Below are 10,921 nucleotides of genomic sequence, written 5' to 3'. Positions count from 1 at the left end.
ATTAAAGTTAAATAAAATTTGTATCTGCACTAGATCAAAAGATATAACGTGTGTAGAAAAAGAACATCTTTTACCGTTATCTCAAAATTTTGAATATGAAATTAATTGAAATTTTGTACATTTATAGTTTATTTAATTACCTATCTACAGTACAAATTTCATTTATCTATCTATTAAAACAAAAAAGTTATAACAAGTTGAATGTTCGTGTCGCGTTTTCGTTTCATCTTGTTTCAAATCACTACGATACTAAAGAGGTTTTCACTTCAACAAAATTGTATTTAACAAAAATTTGGGGTTCATGTCCCCTTCATAAACCAAATTTCTTAAAATTTTTTATAGAGGCAGCTTTTATAATCTACAAGTAAACTAACATAAAAGTGCTTTGAATTACAAGAGCAAGTACGTGCGACCCCAGTCGTGTATTTTATTTCCACTAGTGTGTTTGTAAATTTTCGTATGGATTCAATCTATCGAATAATGGTGAAAAAGTTTAAGCTCGTCCAATTAATCTCAAAAAAATGTAACGATTTCCATTGACATGACTGCTAAGATTTTCAATAAGAATAAAGTTACTCATACGTCACAGTGAACCTTTCTTTTCAATTTATCATTAAGAAATTTAGTTCAATTAAGAAATTTAGTTGTTTTGCAAATCTGCGGTAATTTGCTGTCAGCTAATGTACAAATAAAAGTAATTTTCTTCTGGAATTTGTATGACCAAAATAAATGAATAAATTCCCTTTTTTCAATTTCTTTTTTCCAAAAAGCAGAATTTGACTTGAAAATCGATGGAATATTTTCTAAGCATTAACAAGAACGATATGGTTTCGACTTCTGATAACTTTGCTACAACACTTTTATTTTCATTTTTTTTAAATACTTTTTTTTATTTCATTATTATTTCCTTTCCCCTTATTAAAAATGTTATGATATAAATTTCTTAAAAAAAAAGCCCCTACAGCAACACCTTAACCGTTGTCAAAGTTTTTACTACAAAATCATCGTTTTGATTTTTTTTTCTTTTTTTTTGATTGAAGAAAATGAATGTTTGCCAAACATACTTGTGCAAAAAAAAAATACAAAAAAAACCATCGTATTTTGTTAAACAAATAAACACAATCAAAAAAACAATCTTGCACACACAACTCATATACCAAAAAAAACCGATAACGAACGCCAAGTTGTGCAAAAGAGATACACTCTCTCTCTCCATCTTGTTTCTTCACATTCACACAATATACGATGACTACGACAAGACCGATACGAACGTCGACGTCGTAGTCGTCGACGGCAGCAATTGCCTTCACATTGACCTTGAAGTATTCAACAGAGGTTGGCGAATTGAATGACCTACCTTAACCGAAAACGTAAAAAAAAACACACACACACAGAAATAATACACACATACAAAAAAAATAGTGTAGCATTAAAATTGTGTTTGCTATTTTGTGTATTTTTTTGTTTTTTTTTTTTTTTGTTTGTTTCCTCAAAAGAAATAAAAATTATATTTATTTCTAGATGACAGAAGAGATAACAATTTTCTGTATAAAGCTGTCATGATAAATGAGGTTATGTGTGTTCTTCGTGGATGGGATTGAGGGATGACAGATAGTGTACTGTACGACAACGACGACGGATGGATCTGTCACTTCCTCATTCGGTGATTAAATTGGCAATTCCCTGAAAAAAAAAACAAACGTTTATAATTCTGCTCACACCCAAATTCAGCAACTATGCAATGATTGCGACGGAATTGACCGATCCAAACCGACCAACTTGTCGTCGCAATGGATGAGCTATGAAGAATGGCACTTTTTTTTTTTTTGATATATTCGTCATCGTTCATTCAACCCTTTGAACATATTAGCCAGAAGTCAGTGCTGTCATTTCTATTTTTAAAACTTTTGTAAAATAAAGAAAAAAAAAAAGTAAAGAAAATTTCAGTTGTAAAACAGTTGCAAATCAGTTGCAACTTAGTTAAAATGATTTTTTGTACAATTTTCGGCTTAAAAAATAACTGACACACAGAAAATGTTTAAACAAAAATGATCATAAAATATAAATGCAAAACCCAAAAGTTTTAATCTGGTTTAAAAGTGGTTGCAAATCGGTTTTTTGCGTGTTCGGTTCATATCTTTTATTTATTCACTTTGAAAATTTTTATTTTTTATGAATTTGGAGCTGAAATTATTTCGATACGATCGTTAAATTTTTGAGATCCATAAAGTACATCAAAAAGGATTAAGTTGCATGCAACTTTTTTTTTTTTATTTAACTCTTTTTAAAATTATCGTAAAGTGGCAACACTGTTATATCATTGTTAAGTACTTGTAATTCCAACTCTTATCAATTTTGTGTTTTATCATATGTGGAAGTTAAACTTTTATTGAAACAGATAAAACAGTTAAGTTTGTTAAGGTGAAAAGTGGAGGAGACTCCACTGCCTTTATCTCTATTTATTTTATTTTCTAATCCTTATCAAGAATCAAAAAAAAAAAAAGTAATAAATTGTTAAAAGACCTTGAGTGAGGTAGATGCACCTAACTTTTGCATTAGATTGACCTTGAAAAAAAACATGACTTTTGTTTATCAGGCAAAATGTGATTTTTTTCCCACAAAATAAAAAAAAAGAATGCCCAAAAAAATACGAGTAAACAAAAAAAGAGTTTAATTAAAAATGATAAATTGACTTCTTTTGTAACATAACCAAAAGAAATTAGTGAAAAAAAATTCAATTGTGTGTAATTATTATTCTCATTTCAATGCAGAGGATGGAACTTAATTTATTAAAGTTAGATATTTGTACCTGTAAAAAGATTCATTTGTATGTTAAGACTTTTAGACTAATTACAGAATGTACATATTGTAGATACTCAACTCATTCATATATTTTGTACAATATAGAAACACGTGTATTCATATTCATATAATGAATTGAAATTCAAACAAAGAAGAGGAGAACACATGTATTCAACAAAAATTTTTGCAAGGTCAATGTAATAAATTTTTATGCTTAATGAAGCAAATCATTGTTTACCGGGAATAAAAAGATGTGTTTTTATTCAATGAAAAGAATATAATATACTATACTATTTGATTTAATTAGATTTTACCTATCACCTATACACTTCATAACGTAAATAACCTGAAAAATATAGAATTAATTATGAAGTAAGAATTAAATTTCGAGGTTTGTTTTAATAGGATTTGTAAACAATGTTGTCATTTTTTAAGGTATAAGAAATTATATTTACTTCATGCCATATAAAGGTTGTTTAAGTTGGACATTCACATTACTATCAAAATTGAAAAAATGTAATTAAAAATAGAAAAATTTAATAAACTATATTTTTAAATAATAAAATTTTCTAACTGAGCTGTTTTAAAACGAAATCTTTTAATTAAAATAAATAATTAATAAGATTTTCCCATATAGATTCATTTTTATTTTACATTATTATATTTTTAAATTTAACACTAAAACAAAATTGTTCAATAATAGTATATAATATAACTCACTGTTGAGGTGTACGTCTAAAAAGTTTAATTCTCGAGGTCACTATAGGACAAATTAAGGATTCGTTAATAAATGACACTTCACGACATTACTATTATACTGCCGTACTAAGCAAAAAGGGCCCATTAGCCAAAAATCCAAAATTGATTTAAAGGCATATTTGACATCCTAAAACAATGCCTTATTTATGTGTTAACTAAAAACAGCGCATTTTCAATTCCAAGTGGCTGAAAATAGTCAATGAAGATGAGCACAACGATATTACTCCGCTATATTAATCAAGAGAAAAATGCATTTATTACTAATACTCCAGTCAAAGCGTCGGAAAAAAGGGCCTAACCTTGCGCACAGAGGCACTGTCAGTTTTTATTTCATGGATCGATAGGAGTACATTTGAAAGGCCTAACCCCAATTTCTCACCACCTGATCATTCTTTTTAGCGGAGTTATTCACAAAAATGCAATTTTTGGGATATTTTACTTTTAAGCTAATATCTTTGCTCCACTTTGTCGTAGACCAAAAAATAAACATACATTCTCTTCCTTATAATATTTTCTATTGTTGTATGTAATTTCATTGTATTTGAGTGAGTTAATAAAAAATGGCAGCCAGTTGAAGTCAAATTCTAGTAATTAAAAAACACATTTTCGTTTTTATTTCGAAAAAAGTTTATATTATGGTTAACATTTTTCTAACCTATTAGCTCTCTACGACCCACGGGAGCCGAGTTATTATAATTTAAAAAAAGCAATTATCCGTAAGAAAATTTAAAAAAATATCCCTTGTTCATGAGTCGAATAATAGTTCTCTGTGAGAGGGGTTGTTTTCATTGATTCTTGTTACAAGAGGATTTGTCTCATGTTTTTCGTTGGTCATTTGGAACTTTTTTTAAAAATTAATTTCTCGGCTCCCGTGGGTCGTAGAGAGATAATTTTTTTTTTTTTAATTGTAGATAATTTGAAGGACAACAATAGTATTTTAATTTGTTAGCCAATACTTGCACCGATTACAAAATAATAAGTCAAGAGTTTGCTAAACAAAAAAAAACGACTTTGACTTAATATTACTTATTTTTTATTTGTTTCAACAAAAATAATTTGCATTAAATAGATAGAAAATATTGTGACAAACAATTAATAGCTTTATTTTTTGCTGTAGAACATCCTGAAGCCGAGTTATTCCCAAAAAACGATATTTTTTGGTGTTTTCGCACCGGTTTTGCATGCATTCATTTATCAATTACTCGGCCATCTTTGGTGATAAAGGGCTGATTTTTTCTTTAAAATGCAGGACATGAATAGGGCTACAAAATAGAAAAACGGTTACCATAATATAAACTTTTTTTGAAATAAAAACGAAAATGTGTTTTTTAACTACTAGAATTTGACTTTTCCTACTACAAGTTGCTTAAAATCATTTTTGAAATTGAGCACATTTATAACTCTCAACCTTTTCCCTTGTCAGGGAAATGCATTTATCTAAAAACTTTTTGCTTAGCACGGCAGTATAGGAGAATGCGAAAAGGTCCAAACCAGAGTGATTACATTAAAACTTGATAGATAGTAAAGGTTTTTGAATGATGCCTTATGGAGGCGAAATTGAAATTTTATTCTTGTGACTAAAATTAACAGTAGGCAATTGCCATATATGACCCAAATGAGAAATCTAATTTTGCACGAAAACGATTCTAACAGTTCTGATAAAAAAATGTGTTTAAAATTCTACAAAGTGTTTTACTTGTACAAAATTTACGTAGGAATTCGCAATACCAACAACACAATTTTGTTGATTAATGTGTTATTTTATAAAAAGATAGGTGAGATTTTTTCATAAATTAATTAAAAATAAAATAATAGTATAAATAACTAATGAAAAAAGCATTATTTGATTTGAATAAAAGAAACTAAAACTTGACTGATTTAAACTTTAACATAAAAATATTATTTAATATTACTGGTTCACTTTCTTCAAAATTAATATTTATGTTGAAATAACAGAATAATTACCTACTTATAAATTAAAATTTTTTAAAAATATTTTTGAAACTGTGGTTTTTTCGTTCATTTGAACAATAATATATTTTTTCTAATTTTTGTAAAAATTTTATTTTAAGAGTATTTAAAATATATATATATTTTTTTTTAAATTGACCCATCCAAATATAAAAATAATTTTTTATATAACAAATTAATTCAATAAATTTGTATACAGTTTATTTGATTTAGGTTGATTTTAATTATCATTATTTTTCAAGTTTTTATTTAGTTTCATACAAATTTAAATTAAAAACATTCTTAATTAATTTTTACATAAAAAGCCTTTATATTCTCATGTATTAAAAATATATAAGAATAAAAAAGTACGTATACGCCGTAGAGACCGCATATTGTTACCAACTTAGACAGAATACTTGTGTATTCAATCCTTTCTTTGGTATTTTCTTTCATGCAAAAGTCACGTTCCATGAGTTTACAAAAACCCTTCACCAGCTTAACTTCTCGAATAAACTCCATAGGTAGTCAAATTATTATTACAAAATTATTTAAATGACTTATTAATCAAGTCTGACAAAAAGATACTTCTTCTTAATTCCGTCACGTTCGTTTAGATTCCAACCACGCTTGCACAACATTTTCCCCCAACTTTCCATATTTCCATTAGACACGCACAATTCATGCCAAAGTCATCGTCATTTTACATTCCTCTTGGCTCTATCTCGTATTAATAAATTTCGAAATGAAAATCTCATTCCGCGATCTTAGCATTTAGAACTTAGAAGCCCAATCCGCCATCATCGTCTACCACAAAACTGTAATAAATCATATCAATCATTTTTGCTAAAAATATTCCTTAACCACTCCGCCAGGGGCCAAAAAAAAGCACTCACTTGCAACTGTCAAATTGAAAAACATTCCCCATCGTCAGCTGTCATTCGTTTATTCCTAAACATGATGCCAATATTCCACACACACAAACACAAATTCTAACTTACACATTGTCATAATATTTTAGCGGATACGCCATCTAATTTTAGACCGCCACGCGGTTCAATTTAGAACCAAAAAAAAAAAAAAACAATTGCTTTCTAGCGCTACCACAATCTGTATTTCGATTGCTATCTCTGTCGTTCTTCCCCCGAATCGATATTAGAATAGAAATTTTGTTTGTCACGAGTAAGGGGGCGCGGAGAGAATGATGGTGGCAGTGGTGCTCATTGCACTCGTGTGTTCCATTGACCCCCAAAAAATATTTTCAAGGCCAGGTCCGTGGCCGACTGCAAGGTGAGATCGTGCGTAATTTACGATATGACTGAGCGAATATCGGAAATTCTATTATGATTTTTGTTTTTTTTTTTTTTTGTTATTATTTGTGTCTATCGATTCGTTGGGTTTTTATTTATTTGCGCGCCTCTCTATCAATTTATAACTTTTTGGCAAATCGATTTCGATTAATTTTTTTGCCAAAAAAATATTTGGTTTGTTTTTGGGGGTTTGTTTTTGAGATTATGAGAGTAAAGAGTGTTGAAATGAAAGAGAAATGGCATATGACAAAGAAAATAACAAATTAATTGATTTGTTTTTAGATTTTTAACCAAAATTGATGATTTTTTGTTTTTTTTTTTAATTTATGAAAGTCAAACAAAGTTGAAATAAAATATTTTGAAATTAATGGATTTTGAGTGAACAGAAGAAAGTAAATACATGTGACTTTGATCGATGGCATTTTGAAATAAGTCAATGAACATGTAAAAATATCATTTAAGCTTTTTTTTAATGTATTGTTTTTTATTTTAGGAACAAAACAAAAACACAATTAATATTAACGTTTTAAAAATAATAAAATTAAACTATAAAAAATACTTCCTTTAATGATGATATGAAATTTTGTTGTTTTCGATTGGTTTCACTTAAGGATTCGCTAATTCCGAAATCCAAAAAAAAAAACTTTAAATCGATTTTTCTAAAATTTGAATTTTTTTGTTTAGAACAGGTAAAATAGTACACAAAATTAGCAAATAAAAAAGTTTGAGTTTCGGATAAGAATCAAAATTCTATAAGAAAAAATTGGAGGGGGTGAAGGTTAAAAAATATAGCGACAAAATTTTTTGTGTAATGTAATGATGACACATGTTTTTAAGGTATTTTTTGGTGCTGAATCTAATGAAATAAAAATAAAGTCAATACGATAGCTCGAAATGAAGTTATTGCCAATTAAATACAAAGGTACTGGTTTTTTTTTGTATTCAACAGGTAAAATGTAACCGAAAGCCAAGTGAAAACATGATACACCGATGAAATTCGGTATGAAGGTTTAGATGAAATTCGGAAGTAGCACCACAAAAACTGGGAAATAAATGGTACCTATACGGTATCCCAATGAAAACACTTCCCCAACAGACAAAATTTTTCCAGACCGTTGTTCGTCATTTCTTACTAAATTTAGGTTGCTGATTCCAAAAATAACATTAGTTTTTTTCTAACAGCTCTAATTTTTAAATTATTCATACTTGAAAAGGCATAGAAATTCATAAAAAATTTTTTTTTTGTAAAATTTTTTAAAATCCATTTTTTTTTGTATTTTTTTCCAAAAAAACGCTTGTAATAAAAAAAAATCTAAAAAAATCACCATAAAAATGTGAAAAATTAAAATATCTTAAAAATAGAAAGCAACAAGTGTGATTTTTAGACTTAGTGAACCTAAATGCATTAGGTTCGATAAGAAAATTTCTGAAAAATGTTGACAAACAGTTTAAATAAACAAAACTTGGAAATAAGTTGGAAATTACCCCAGAAATAGAGCTCCTAGAAAAAAATTAATGTGATTTAAGGGTTTGCTGACCCCAAATACATTTAGTTTAATATAAATTTTTCTGGAAAATTTAAAAAAGTATCCTTTTGCAATTCAGCAATTATGTAATTTTGAGATTGGAAACAAGAATCTAAAGTGTCTGTAGGTATAAGAATATTATGGTTAAAAGGGTGTTTTTTCTTATTGAAAACGAAATTCATGGGCCACCCTAATGAAATTTGATAACAACGTTGCATTTGCGATAGAAAGCAGAAATAAAGAGTTTAAAAAAAAATAAATTTAGTTGAAAGGGTGTTTTTTTTTTTTTAAGAGACAGTAAAATCTGTAATTGGTCCGAAAAAGCCATTGATTCGTGTAAAACGTCTAAGAACTTAAGTATAAACGTTAAAATTGTCATCGAAACAAAAACTAAAATGAATCATTAACGTTTTGGGACCAATATCAGATCTTACTGTCTCTTGGAAAAAAAAACACCCTTTCACGAAAACTATTTTTAAGAACTTTATAGACCAGGGTCGATAATTTTTGAAACCAAAAAAAATCATAGTAGGATGAAACCCATTGGAAAAGGAGGCAATAAAAAGATCTACAACTTTTTTTTGAAAAAAGCTGATATTTTGACACGTGAATTTTCGATTGAAAATAAGGGTGTTTTTTTGGTATTAAGTCAAAAAAAAAGGTTAAAAAATAAATATTTTAAATCAAATAAATTACAGTGTATTTGGGATATAATAAGGTAAGTTTTCACCAAATTTCGTAGAAAAATTTTTGTTTTTGAAAAAGATAAAAATAAAAAAGCAAAATCTCGGTTTTTTGAATTTTTCACATTAATTTTGAGGTTATGTGAAAAAATTGTTGATACAAAAGTTGTAAATCTTTTTATTACCTACAACTTTGTGGTACAACTTTTTTCTATAGGACTTGTAGTTTTGCCGGAAATCGAGATATACCATTTTTTACCATTAAAAACTTAACCCACCCACTTCCCGAACTCGGCCGTAATTTATTTTTCCTTTAATTTTCATCACATTCACCTTCTTTTCCAATGGGTTTCATCCTACTATGATTTTTTTGTACTTTTTAATGTTTTTGAAGGCATCGGCACTGGTCTATTATGGAAAGCAAACTTTTTGAAACAGGGTAATAATTTTGTTGTTGTTGTAAATAATGAGTTTTGTTTTGTATCCAAGTAACTATCTGCCTCACATTCAGTAGCGTAGCAAGGGGGTGGAGAGGGGGGGCAGACCGCCCCAAGTGTCATCCATTACGGGGTGGCTATAGGAAAAATGGGCCTTATAGATATAATTGGATATTTATATTACCTACAATTTTGATTAAAAAACTTATTCGGTCAAGCCAATAACTTGGGAGATCTAGACGCGTTTTCCAAAATAACAGATTTCGCCAGAGGGTTGGTGTCCCGAAAATCAGGACTTAAGTTTTTCTTACACCCTTCTATCAGATTTGAAAAAATCAGTCTTCCTATATTTCATTCCACGAAAAAGTCTAACTTTTTCTTGTACTGGTTCATTAACTCATTCGTTGGTGAATGTTGAATGTTGTAAGGATCAAAGTACTAGTTTACATAGAGTACCTACGATACGAGTACACGAGGGCATTATTTATTTGTTTTTTTCTTTTTCAAAATAAACAAATGAGTCTATTGCCTAATAGAGTCATAGTCATATCACACAACAAAAGTTCTCACAACTCATTCCTAGGCATATATTTTATGTGTGTTGTTGTTTGCTATAATGAAATTAATAAATTTTTATGTTGAGAATGAAAGAATTATAATCTAGAAAGAAATGTGTAGATTATGAAAGCATACAACCGAAATATAACTGTTATTTGGGAACAAATATATGCTCCAGTGGCGCAATTGGTTAGCGCACGGTACTTATAGACAGTATTTGATGTGAGCAATGCCGGGGTTGTGAGTTCGAGCCTCACCTGGAGCAGTGTTTTTTTTTTTTATAACATACAAAATAGATATAGTCGTTATTTTAATAAATAAAGTATGACGTCATATTACATTTCTTAATTTAAGGGGTTAAAAAGGATTATACTTTGTGAACTGTTAAAAATTGAAAATTCAAAAATTGAATGTTTTAAAACTGCAAATGAGTTTTTTAAGAAACAATATTACTGTATTATTATTATTTTTTTTTTTTAAATAAATTAATTAATAATTAATAATTTATTTAATAAAAGCTGATTTTTTCAAATCTGAAAGAAGGGTATTATAAAAGCTTAAGTCCTGTTTTTTTTTTTAATTTTTCTGATAGTAGTATAATTTTTTAGCATCATAAGAGTTGGATGTTTGACTTAAAAAACAAAATATGTATACCAAAATATTGTAAGTTTTACCATTATTTTAGGTTTTTTAAATTTTAAATTAATGGAGATATAGAGCGATTCGTTTTCCATAATGGCGGATTCCACCAGGAAGGGTGGCATCGCGAAAACCGGGACTTAAGCTTTTATAATACCCTTCTTTCAGATTTGAAAAAAAAAAACAGCTTTCCTGTACCTATTTCGTTCCACAAAATGCCTGTTTTTTTTACTAACTTTCCTGTATGTAAATTTACT

General features: G+C 28.4%; 1 non-coding gene across 1 annotated transcript; it reads left to right on the top strand.

The window, feature by feature from the left end:
* Positions 1-10,196: 10,196 nt before the first annotated feature.
* On the top strand, positions 10,197-10,290 carry Trnai-uau (transfer RNA isoleucine (anticodon UAU)). The gene is made up of 2 exons: positions 10,197-10,234; positions 10,255-10,290. It is a non-coding gene; the product is annotated as a tRNA-Ile (tRNA).
* The last annotated feature ends 631 nt before the right edge of the window (positions 10,291-10,921 follow it).

This window comes from Episyrphus balteatus, chromosome 1 (genome assembly GCF_945859705.1).
Source record: "Episyrphus balteatus chromosome 1, idEpiBalt1.1, whole genome shotgun sequence".
NCBI classification, from domain to species: Eukaryota; Metazoa; Arthropoda; class Insecta; order Diptera; family Syrphidae; genus Episyrphus; species Episyrphus balteatus.
Note: the sequence above shows the minus strand (reverse complement) of the source record. Positions and strands in the feature narration are given on the sequence as shown.